The following is a 12,260-nucleotide window of genomic DNA, read 5'->3' on the forward strand; positions in this document are numbered from 1 at the left end:
CACGCTGTTTTTAGATTGGTTCCACATCTGAGGTATCACTATGTATCAAACAGAATTTGCCTTCTGATCACATTGTAGTTAAGAGGCCAGTGAAAGATGGCATAGCCATGTTGAGATCAGTGTTTTGAGCTGTGGTCACCTACGTTTCTGTGTGCTTAGATTATACCATTGATCCAAAAGGAAGTTCTCATTCTATCTGGGGTTTTCTAACCCACTGTGGCAAAGTCTCACCCACAATGGCCACATCTTTGTACAGCACAAACTAGACATCATGAAAGATCGCGAAGCCTGACATAAAGTGGTGCTGAAATGAAACACCATGCATCTCTCCATGAGGCTTCAATACCTCAGAAAGAATATACACTTGGGAAGAAAGGACACTGAATTACAGAACCAGAGAAAATGCAGCTCAAAGCAGCCCATTTCTTTCAGCTGTCAGTGACTTGGTTGTTGGTTTGTTTTGTTTTATAGCTTCCTTTGGCTCTATAAAGTATCTTGACATACTGCCTGAGACCTCTGGCTTGCTATCTATTCCATTTTTTTTTTTTTTTTTTTTAAGAGCAAGTGAGATGCCATTTTGAAAGGCGTTGAGGCATTACAGGTAAATTACACCCACTGTACGTGCAGACAGCCATGTAGTGAGCTCACTCCAACGGACTTGGTAGGCTTTAATTCATTTTTAGCTTAGGGGAACAGAGGTGATCACCATGATATGATAGACTTGATACTTAGCCACATGAACATTCTTCCTTAACAGGTCTAATTATTACTCCATATTTTATAGGTTGACAGTTTTACTGGGAATTCAGGTATTCTATTCAAATGAATGTTATAACTTGGAAGACAGGTTAACAACTTAGCATATTGTCTGACATACAGTTGTTCAATAGCTTTCATTTACTCTAGTTCATTGAACAATCACCGCCAGTTCCCACACTAAGGCCTAAACATCTGTCCTATCTGATCTGCTGCCCTAAACATCCATCTTAGGATGGATGGTACTTCCTTATCTCTGCAGCTTCAGCTAAATGTGCCTTTTTTCAGAGAAATTGCTGATTATGCATCGAGTTACCCTTCAGAGCACCTTCTTTTTTATTTTTGTATTCATCAGTGTTTGATACTTCTTAATTGTTAATTGGCTAATATAACAAAAAGAGTAATTGTATTTTGTTCTTTATTTTATTTCTAGTGCCTGGAATACAGTAGGTATACACCTGTCTCCATATTCCACAGAGAAAGGGACCTTGTCTTCCGGTATGTTTATTATGGTAGCTTTAACACCTTGTACATGATGTGGACTTCATATGTGTGCCATTAATTAATAAAAGACTTTCCTCTGTAGTTTAATGCCTCATTGGATTGGAATTTTACAAGGAAAATATCCCATTCTAGATATTTTCCTGAGACCAACAAAATCTTACATTTACATACACACAAACTGATGTCGGTAGAGGTTTTACTCAGACTGCTGAACACTAGAAAAAAATCACAAATTCTGGTAAATGAAAACAAAACAAAATGGTGGTACATCCATTCAGCAGCATATTACTCAGCAATAAAAAGTAACAAACTACCAAAATACACAACATGGATAAATCTTCAATGCATAACGCTAAGAGAAAGAAGCTACATACTCTGACTCCATCGATATGGAATTCTGAAAAAGACAACACTATAGGGACAGAAAATAGATCAGTGGTCATTAGGCTCTGGAAATGAGGGGAGGGAATTACTGTAAGAGACGGTGTAAGGGAATCTGGGAGGTGATGGAACTGTTTTATATCATTATTGTAGTGGGGATTACATTATTTTTTGTGGTTGTCTAAACCAACAGAATGCTACTCCAAAGACCAGAAATACTTCTTTACATAAATGATACTTCATTTAAAAGGAAAAAAAGTAAAATAGATGAGACATTATAATCCACTATATTCCAAAAAACTACTAGGCTGTTCTAGAGCAGCCTAACTATTTTCCTCTGAGTGACACTATGAACATATGTCAGATCATTTTACTCCTCCAACGTCTTCCCAGCTCAGTTCTCATAATGGCCTACAAAGGCCTACCTGAGCTGCTTACCCATGGCTCTGCTGACCGCCTCATCTATAACCTTCCACTACTTCCAGTCTGCTCCTGCCAGAGTTGCCACCTTACTGATCTTCAAACACACAAAGCACTATGGGGGTCTTTGTAGTTGCTGTTCTCTGTCAGGATGCCACCTCCCCATAGCCACATGGCTTGTTCCTTCACTTCCTACAGCTCTCTCTGCAAATATCATCTGGTCAGAGGTGTTTCCCTTTCCTCTGTCCTTGTATATGGCTTTTCTTTTCTCAACAGAAAATTCTATTTTAAAAAAATCTGCATGCCCTCATTAGGATATAAGCATCATAAAAGTTCAAGATTGTATTTTATTCACTACTTTTTCTCCATATTTTAGAATGGTTTCCAGTTTTAGTGAGCACTAAAATGTACACATGCGTGACCAAATAAATGAACTAATTAGTTAATGTATATGTTTTGGCAGTGACTGATTAGATGCTCATAAAACCCATTTTCTTTCCTGAGCACACAGCTAATTCTCATTTTTCAACCTACCCTGTATACAGGGATAATCTGACTAGTTCTCATCAATGGGATGTCAATGGAAGAGATACTTCATCGTTTGGTCTAAGCAGCTATGATCAACTTGCCTTCCCTTTAATCTCTTCTCTCCCTTTTAACTCACCATGCAAATAAAGGACACCTATATGATGTCAAATTCTTAAATTTCTCCCACCTGTTAAGATGGGAGGAAATCGCATCATGGAAAGTGTTCAGGTCCCTGAAAATCCATCTAGGGGGACTCTCCCCACCTCCTCCACCCACACAGAACCACAGGACTCTATAACATTAGCAAGAAATAAACATTTATTGTGTAAGGCTACAACACTTTTGAGTTGTTTATTACAGCAGCTAGTGTTATTCACCTTGACTAAAACACATAGATTTAGAATCAAAAGATGTTTCTAATCTGAGGTCAGCCACACCTGGCCATAATTTATGTTATAACACTCTTTCCAGATTTTTTACCTGGGCAATAGTAAACATGAAGAATTTCATAAGATGAAAATATTATACAAATAAAAAAAAAGAAGCTTGGAAAAATAATTTATATTTTTTAAAGAATTTCACAAATGCAAGTTATGTAAAGTGCAACTTCTCTTAACTTTTCTCATTCATGTTCTCTTTTCCCAAACAATCCTTCACTGACTTCTCTTCTTGTTCATTCTCTCAATATTTAACATTTACTAATGATGTTCCAGAAGAAGAACATTAAGTTGATACTTCAACAATTACAGTAAATGTAGACAATAACTGGACAGTGGGATTGGAGGAGAGTGTTCTTCAGAGTGCGAGGAACTGTCAAGGAACTTGAAGAGATTAGAATGAGTATGGGGTAACTTGCTTGTAGGACAGTGGCAAGAGATACGGGTTGCATGTGAGGATCAGACCACGTTCTGAAGAGTTCTAAAAGTTATATACAGTGTTTGGTCTTTATTTAAATGAAAGTAGAAACTATTAAGGCTTGAACATGAAATTATATGATTATATTTGTTTTTAGAAAGAGTGATTAGGAGGCTGGTGTGGCTCAGTGGACTGAGTGTTGTCCCATGGACTGAGAATAAGTGATTAGGCTAAATTATAGATAACAGATAATAGCTAAGGTGGATATGAACCTGGGAATGGAATAATACTGGAGGCTATTGTTGCAATTCGCCAGGCAAAAGAAGATAAAAATTCCAACTGGGGAGATTGTAGTGGGGATGCAGGAAAGTTAAAAAATTAGGAAATAAAAAGAAATTAATATTTTCAAAACATTGCTATTATAACTAGTTATCTGGTTGAAACAAGAGGAGGAGGCAGATTGTTAGTTTTCTGGTTTGTTCAAATTCTGCAGCTTCAGAAATTCTTTAAAGTCCTCTCCTTGGTCATCATTTTGTTTCTCTCTACATTACCACTTGTAGCCTCAATGATTGTCCTAAGTGAGTCAATCCTACATTACCAACTCTACATTTAGCCATAACCACAATCCTCTTTCTCTATCTATACATATATATCCACTACATAGATAGATATATAGTTAGATAGATAGATAGATAGATAGATAGATAGATAGATAGATACATACATACATACATACATATATATATCTCTAGTGATATAAAATTTTACCTTTGCCTTATGGTTTTGTCTGGGGTATCTGATAAAGTTTCAATAAAAGTAATAAGTACTAGCACCCTTGCTTTTTTCATCATTAAGTATAACATTAAAGGTTGTTCTGAGTTGCTAATCAACTGAGGAAGTTCTTATATAATAAAGGGATTGAATTTTATCAAAAGCATTTTCTCTATTATTCCCTGAATATGGTCAACAACATTGATTGACTTTTGTCTGTTAAACCAACCTTGCATTCTTGAGATAATTTTTATTGGCCATAGTGTAATATCCTCTGCACATAAGGATGACCTTGATTTGCTAATATTTTGTTAACTATTTCTGCATCTATATTTATGAGGGATATTGATCTTAAGTTTCTTTTCTCTCCCACTACAAACTAGTAAAAAAAAAAATAATAAACATATATAACATAACTCTTCTAAAAATTATGTATCACAAAGTCCCTAAAAAGAACTAAACACACAAAGTGAGCCTTCTGAGCACCCCAGACTTCTGCTTTGAGTACTTTCCCGACCCTTGTGTAGGAAGGGGGATCCTAAGCAAAGCATAAATATCTTCCTGAATTAGGTAAATTTTAAGAGAGGCTAAGGCTCCAAGAAGAAAGTAGCTACACAAGGAAAGAGTTTCATAAATTTGTATAGGAATACCCTCGTATGTCTTCCTGAATATGAAGACATACAAGTCTAAAGCCCAGCTGAAAACTGTTTGTTTGTTTTTTGTTTTTTTTTTTAGATATACTTGGCATTCTTCTCTGTTTAATGGAGTCTTTCTCATAATGGTGATTCAACTTTGAGTTGTGGCTACTTGACCCAAACTGGTGAGTTGAAAAGTATAAAACTTATTCATATGTTCAGCAGTTCATTTTTCCACTGATCTGGTGGTTTTCTTTGTTCTGGAAGACACAGAAGGAAAGTTTTGGCAAGTGGATAGATGAATTGATTAGGCATGGTATGGTCCTTTTCCATGTTTAATTCAGTGATGGCTGCTGGCAGAAGGCCTCTACCGCAGGTGTGCCAGCACACTGCAATTAAAGAAAGCCCCTCTTGGTCATCCAGGGTAAAAGTGATTGATCAAATTGTCAAGTAATTTACTTGCAAGTAAACTACAATTCCCTGCCCAAAATACTACAAGTTATAAAAATAAAAATAAGGTATCATTAACACACAGGCACATATTATTCACAAATTGTGGTCTAACGGAACATGAATGGCGTAATTATTCGCCAATAGGTAAACACATTCAGTGGCTACTCCACATCCATCCTATTATAAATAACACTTCCAATTAGTGTTGTCCAATGCTGTGTGAAGGCTTGGGTGGAGATGCAATACAAAGCAATGTAAGTAAGATGACTTTTTTATACACAGTGAAATACATACAAGCCAGGCAAAGAAGGGGTTCATGGAGGAGCAGTAGAGATGCAGATGGCAAACCAACTTGAAAATTGTATAATCAAATTAGGTCGACAGGAAGAAGAGTATAACCTGGAGGCAAGTTACTCTAATTATCATTATTGTCATCGATACTTTATATTGAGCAACAATGAACAATGACCCCAAATCACTAGTTAATTTGGTTTGAAATCAATGCCAAGTTGTGAGACTTCCTTGATTCTATAGTTTAGAAAAATAACAATTATGTCGGAATGGCCACACTGGGCTCCTCATATTGGCATTGTGTTTGATATTTTTAGCTTCACATTGGCACTTAATATCTAGTGTATCATTTTTAGCTTCACATTGACAGTATAATGTTGTTTAAGAGCTTATGTTCTGTGGCCGGAAGACCTTGAATTCTATTGCTGATTCTGAAGCATAAGCCTCACTTTTCTCAGCTCAAAGGCGAGGGCTAATTAGGGGCCCTACTCCTTAGGATTGTAGATGTTTAAACAACCAGATAAAGTTCTTGGAGCTGGCTGATGATAGAATCGGGATGCAAAACCAATTAGTCTGCTTCTAGAGTCTGCATTCAAACCACCATGCATACCACCTTTCCCTTTTCAGGGGTTTGTGACAATTTAGCAAAATCATGCACTTGAGGGACACTTAGTTTGCTATTTGGTCTGCAGCGTTCAATGACCAATAGCTAAGAGGAGTAGGGTGAGGAGTCAGAAGAAAAGAAGGTGGAAGAGACTCACCACTGTAACTAGATTAGGGCAGAGGTTTGCAAATTTTTACTGTAAAGGATCAGAGAATAAATAATTAGACTTGATACAATATACATCCTGTCCCAACTATTCAACTCTGTCACTGTGGCTAGAAAGCAGTTACACAAAATATGTAAATAAATGGGTGTGTTCCAATAAACTTTTATTTACAGAGCGCGTTGGGTTGGATTTGTCTCTCAGAGCATAGTTTCCAGGTCAGAGAATGAAGATCTGAATTCAGTCTCTCTTTCTCTTTCTTTTTTCCCCCCAGCTTTATTGCAGTATAATTGACAAATACTGAATGCAGTCCTTTGATGAAGTCTAGTATTCTTTTCACTTTCTCCCAGTTGCCTCCCTGTGGCCTACTGGGAACATAAGGGAATGAGACCATTATGACCTCTAGGCTGTTTCCAGAACTGATGGTCTATGATTATACAGTGTATTATCTAAGGATAATTTAGTGACTGTCAACCAGAAAAAATTAAACAATTAAATACTAATTTCAGGCCTGGTGGACATGACTCAGACCATGGTGAAAACTACGCCTGGGACTCCTTATGCTCTGCTCAAATCAGAACTATGCATTTGCTCAATGGGAGACTACATATTTGCACCTGGAACCCTTCCCACTTTGTCACTGGATGCCAGGTGGTATTTGCAGATAGGGTGAACAGATGTCCTTGTTCACCTGTGGAAGTTCCAGTGTCTGCCTGCTGTGCATATCCAATTAAATTAGCATACACTTTGAATCTTCTAAAAATGTCCCAGTTCCAATAAAATAAAAAAAATACATGGTCACCCTATTAATAGGAGATAGACTCCAATTCTATAGATTTCCACTTCCTTTGGAAGCTACAACCCCCTCCCCAAAGGGATAGAAAGCAATTCTCATCTACCACTCCCTCTGTTTTAGCAAACATTCATTGAGTAGCTAATATATGCCACGTACTGTGAAAGACATACATTGAAGATAAAACGTTCACTCACAAGTTTTCATTTTATTTGGAGACAGATTGCCTGTGAAGGTTTATGTGAACTCATTCTCTGACCGAAATCTTTAAATTCCACAGGCACAGGCTGTCTTTTCATAGATGCCCTCCATTGTTCTGTATTCTGCATGAATCAAAGGTGCATGAGCACAGAGGCAGGTCCATAGTTTTACCCCCATCGCCAGCATCTGGCCACGCTTGCTGTGGACTAAGTGACCTCTAAGTAAATACGTCTGGAATAAGTAACTCAGTACTAGTCAACAGTTTCCCCTTTAAGCATTAATATTCTTTTGTTCCCACATTGCACTGAGAAAGGGAAGTGAATTATTATAAAGAATTTAAAAGGCTTGTATGAGTATCTGCAAATACTTATCTGTATACTTTATAGCTATTATTTATTTAGAGCTTACTATATGCCCGGCCCGAAATTAAACTTCTATATATTGTATAGCACTTAATCCTCACAATCACTTTATGAGGTGGGAGCTATTGTTCTCTCTGTTTTGTAGATAATAAAGCTATTACTCAAAGAATTTAGGAAATTGACAGAAGGCGACATAGCTAGTAAGCAATGGAAACAGGATTCCCTCCCACATTTGACTCCCATGAAGACTGAATTATTATGAAAGCTGTTAGGCAATGTACAACTCAGATATATAAGCACCCAGTGATAGCCTTGACCAAAGTGCTTCATTCAATGCTACTAGTATCACTACTACAAATATTGCACGGACCATTGTTATATTAACGGAGTGGGCTGTCGTTTTATTGGTTAGAGCTGGCAGCATTATCTGTTACTCATGCTGTGTAGCATATCGGTACTAGGAGAGTATAAAGAAGTCCTAACGCAGTTCTGTATGCCATCCCTGAGTTCACGGTCCTGGGTATGTGTGGACACAGAAAATGTTCCCAGTACAGTTATGACAAAGTACAGGAGGGCAGTGTCTCACGTTCACCCCGACTCTCCTGTGTGCATTGTCTGATCTCAGGCAGGAAACCCTAAGTACCTGAATGTCCCCTGAGTAGTCAATATCATACTGAGCCTGTTCTCCCACTGCACAGATTAATCCCTAGAGTAAGCCATTGAGCTCTCCGTTGGTGGTGATGAGATGTAGTGTAGTGCTGAGCTGTCCAAGTGAACTACCGTATTAATTTCAGCAGTGACCACAGCAGGTAGAATGGGACCCAACTGGGAGCCAAGTACATACTGGCTACCGTGAAACCTACAAAGAAATCTAAAGACCAATTTCTCACTCGAAGAGCCTGCCTTCTCCTTGCACAGACATGGCAACACCTTGAAATGATTACAATGATGTACAAACCTCCTTACATAGAGAATGATTATTCAATCTGGGGCCGCCTAGGTTTCTAACAACAATTTACTAGAAGTACCCCAAATGCCCTGTGTAGAATCACCCTTCCCCTATTTAAAACCAGATTTGTTTAAATCAATGGTTGTAAAACTTTCCACACCATGCAGCTAAATTATTTGCTCAAGAAAAGACATATGACCCAAATCCAGTGAGATGAGAGACATTTATTTCTCTACGGAAAAGCATCTTCTCTATCCTATCCTAAAAGCAATCATAACAAACCTTCCTTCTCCCTGTGAATTTAACGGGGTGGGTGCTTTGGATGTGTGGTTGCATTTTGCTGCCATGAGGACAGAGAGAGGCTGCAGCCTCCAGGGCAATTTTCTTTGTGAGGTCTAGGAATAAAGCTAATGGGGAAGAAGGCAGAGAAAAGTGACTTTAAAAAGTAGCCAGGTTTTAGGTGAAATAAATTGAGTTTCTGGGTCAAGCTTCAGCCAAAGCCTCTAGATTTTTATTTATTTTTTCCTATATGAGTCAACAAATTTCTTTGTTACTTAAGCCAATTTATGGTGGGTTATACCTACCTGCAATACAAAGACTTCTAACAGACCTACTCATTTGTATTTCAATGTTCACCCCCCACCCTAGAAAAAATACATAAGATTTATTAAAATACACAGAACACAGAGTGAACCATAGATTAGAACTGTGTGGTAAATGAAAGGTATGTGGGTGAAACATTTCTATGTGAAATAGAGCCAGCAAGGAGGCTCAGATAAAAATGCCCCCTGTGAAGCCTTGACCCTGCGGTAGGTAGCCAAGAGATTCGTGCTAATCTTCCCAGCATGTGGTTCTAAGGAAACAGCTTGTTCATGTACCATTCACAGGGTTCTCTGGCTAAATTCCAAGGAATTGCTCAGAAGAACCACAAGTTACAAAAATCTAAAAGTGAAAGTTAATAGAGAGGAGAATGATCACTTCGGGATGTAGCAGTTAGGTATCCAATAGGAGGTCAGACTTAAGCTGAGCCATGAGAGATGGGGTGAGCTGTGTAGGGATAGGAACAAACATTCCAGGGAGGAGAAGCTGCACGAGCAAGTTTACACTGAAGTGAACTTGTGTAGAAAAAAGTGAGGAGACGGGCAAGGATCAAGTTGAGAGAAGTATGACAAGGAGGAATCAACAATTATTTTAAAGCAGAGTCAAATTGTAGAGGAGCATGCAACAAAACTACTATTAAGAATAGATGAAGTATCCCAACCAGTGTGGTTCAGTGGGTGAGCATCGACCCATGCATCAAGAGGTCACTGGTTCAATTCCCGGTCAGGACACATGCCCAGGTTGTGGGCCCGATCCCCAGTGGGAGGTGTGCAGCAGGCAGCCAATCGATGTTCTCTCTCGTCGATGTTTCTCTCTCTCTCCCTCTCCCTTCCTCCCTAACATCAATAAAGGAAAAAAAAAAAAAAAAAGAATAGATGAAGTAGAAATGCTCAAGCTTATTAAGTACTTATATTTCTTAAATTGTAAAGTATAGCAATGCCAGTAATTTTGAAAAGTGGAAATGTTCTACAAATAAATCTTAACAAAAAACAAAACTGAGAATAAACAAACTCCCCTGTGAAGAATAAACAACATATTGAGCTTCATTTTCCTGTTGTGTAAATCAGCCCGTAGGAGTAATTTAGGTAACTTTTTTTATTTCTTAACCCAGAGATCTAAATCTCGGCCATAATAATTCTCAATTACACCCTGTCAAGATTATACATCAGATGTTTTGATATTGTTTTCTTAATCTAAGAGGATGGAGAGTGAAAAAATAATAACAACATTTTATGCGTATATGTAATCAACTCTACGGACATCATTCTAACTGCAGTGCTCTATTAACTAATCCTGTCATATTGTTGAATTACATCACCTATAAATCACTCAGAAATTATGAATTAGCATTGGATTACTTGTAAAAAGCACCTGCTGAATTGTGGATTTCAATTATATTTTGACATAATTACCATACTAGCTCTGAGACCTTGAGCAAGTGAATTAATCTCTCTGAGCCTTGGATCCCTCATTTGCAAAAAAGGTGCAATAATATTACCTATTAAGGTTTATGAGGATTAAGTGTGAAGATATATGGTAAGTGCCCAGTAGGAGTAACTATCATCTGAGTGATTGCTATGGGCCAAAGTCCTAAGGTCGTTACATGAATTAATCATTTTAGTTCTCATTAAAACCTGATAGAGGTTTTTCCCTTTCTATGGATGAGTAGACTCAGATACAGAGAGGTTTTATCAACTTACCTAATATCATTATTAAATAAAACAACCCATATAATATACATTACTTCTAGATTTCAGAGATCACTCCATTATTACCCAGCATGCCAAATTAACAAAACGTATTTTACCACTATTCCTAAGGAACCAGAAAATTTTTTTTTACATTAAAATGAAATTACTGGTCCTCAGAGAAGCTCTTTGAGGTAGCTGGAGTCATATATTATTGTCTCTATTTTACAGACAGGTATAAGAATTGACGGTGAAATGTAATATATTAAATCAATAGTTTCTTATGGGAGAATTTATCTTCATGTAATCACTGTATGTTTCAAAGGTCCTCAAACTTTAATGTTTTTAAGAATCACTTAGGGAACTTGTTAAAAATACAGACCAGTGTGTCTATCAGGGATTCGGCACAGGGGAGAGGTCCAGGCATGATTAGAAATTCTGATATAAGTTGTGCACTAGCTGCACTTTACAGAAAACTAATCTGGAGTAAGTACCCCCTTGAGGTCAGGGGCTACGCATGCATTGCACAACAAAAGGACTGACTGCAAAGGAAAAGAGAAAGACAAGGGAAGGCGGTGGAGTGTTTCCTTAGTTTGCCTCCACAGCATCAGCACAACATTTTCTAGCGGGCATTCTTCTTCCCTCACTCTCTGTTCATCGTTTTGGGTAGCACCCTCCCCACCTTGAGTGGTTTTGTGATTTAAGCTCCAGCCAATCAGCACACCAGATTACTCCTGCATGCCATGATTGGTTCAAGCAGGCCACAGCAGGTCCAATCAGAGAAAAGCACAGGACTATAAGAGCAACCAGAAAAAAACGGGTCTGTCTCCTTCTGCAGTGAGAGTCTTAAGAATGCAGGCATCTCGCTGCATCTTGGAGGCGGAGATGAACCAAATGTGGCAGAATTCGTCCTGAAGACGGTGTCTGAGTTCTGAAGCCACCATGCCCGAAGCCAGTCTACCTCGGGACTTCTCAGTCTTGTGCACTAGTAACTTACATTCTGACTTGAGACAGTTCCACTTGCCACCACCCAGATAGATGGTTTTTGTCAAAACTTAGGGACAGGACAAATAGAATTCATGGGGTGGCAGGTTTTAAAGACAGGACCTCCTAACATTGTCTTAAAACAGTCTTCCCATGTCTTACAACACGCTCATAGTAATCCAGAACTCTTTTTTAATTATTAATTTTTATAACTTACTAAAAACCCACTATACTAGACATTACGCTAAGCACTATACCCCTTAATTCTCAGAGCCGCCTGCTATGGTAGACGCTATTGTTATTCCAATTTCACAGAAGATAA

The 12,260-nt window shown here is 38.1% G+C and overlaps 1 pseudogene; it reads left to right on the forward strand.

Annotated features, from left to right (window-relative positions):
* The window catches only part of LOC118643530, a 45,146-nt pseudogene that overhangs the window by 11,854 nt on the left and 21,032 nt on the right, over window positions 1-12,260 (forward strand).

Source organism: Molossus molossus, unplaced genomic scaffold (genome assembly GCF_014108415.1).
Source record: "Molossus molossus isolate mMolMol1 unplaced genomic scaffold, mMolMol1.p scaffold_m16_p_4, whole genome shotgun sequence".
NCBI lineage: Eukaryota > Metazoa > Chordata > Mammalia > Chiroptera > Molossidae > Molossus > Molossus molossus.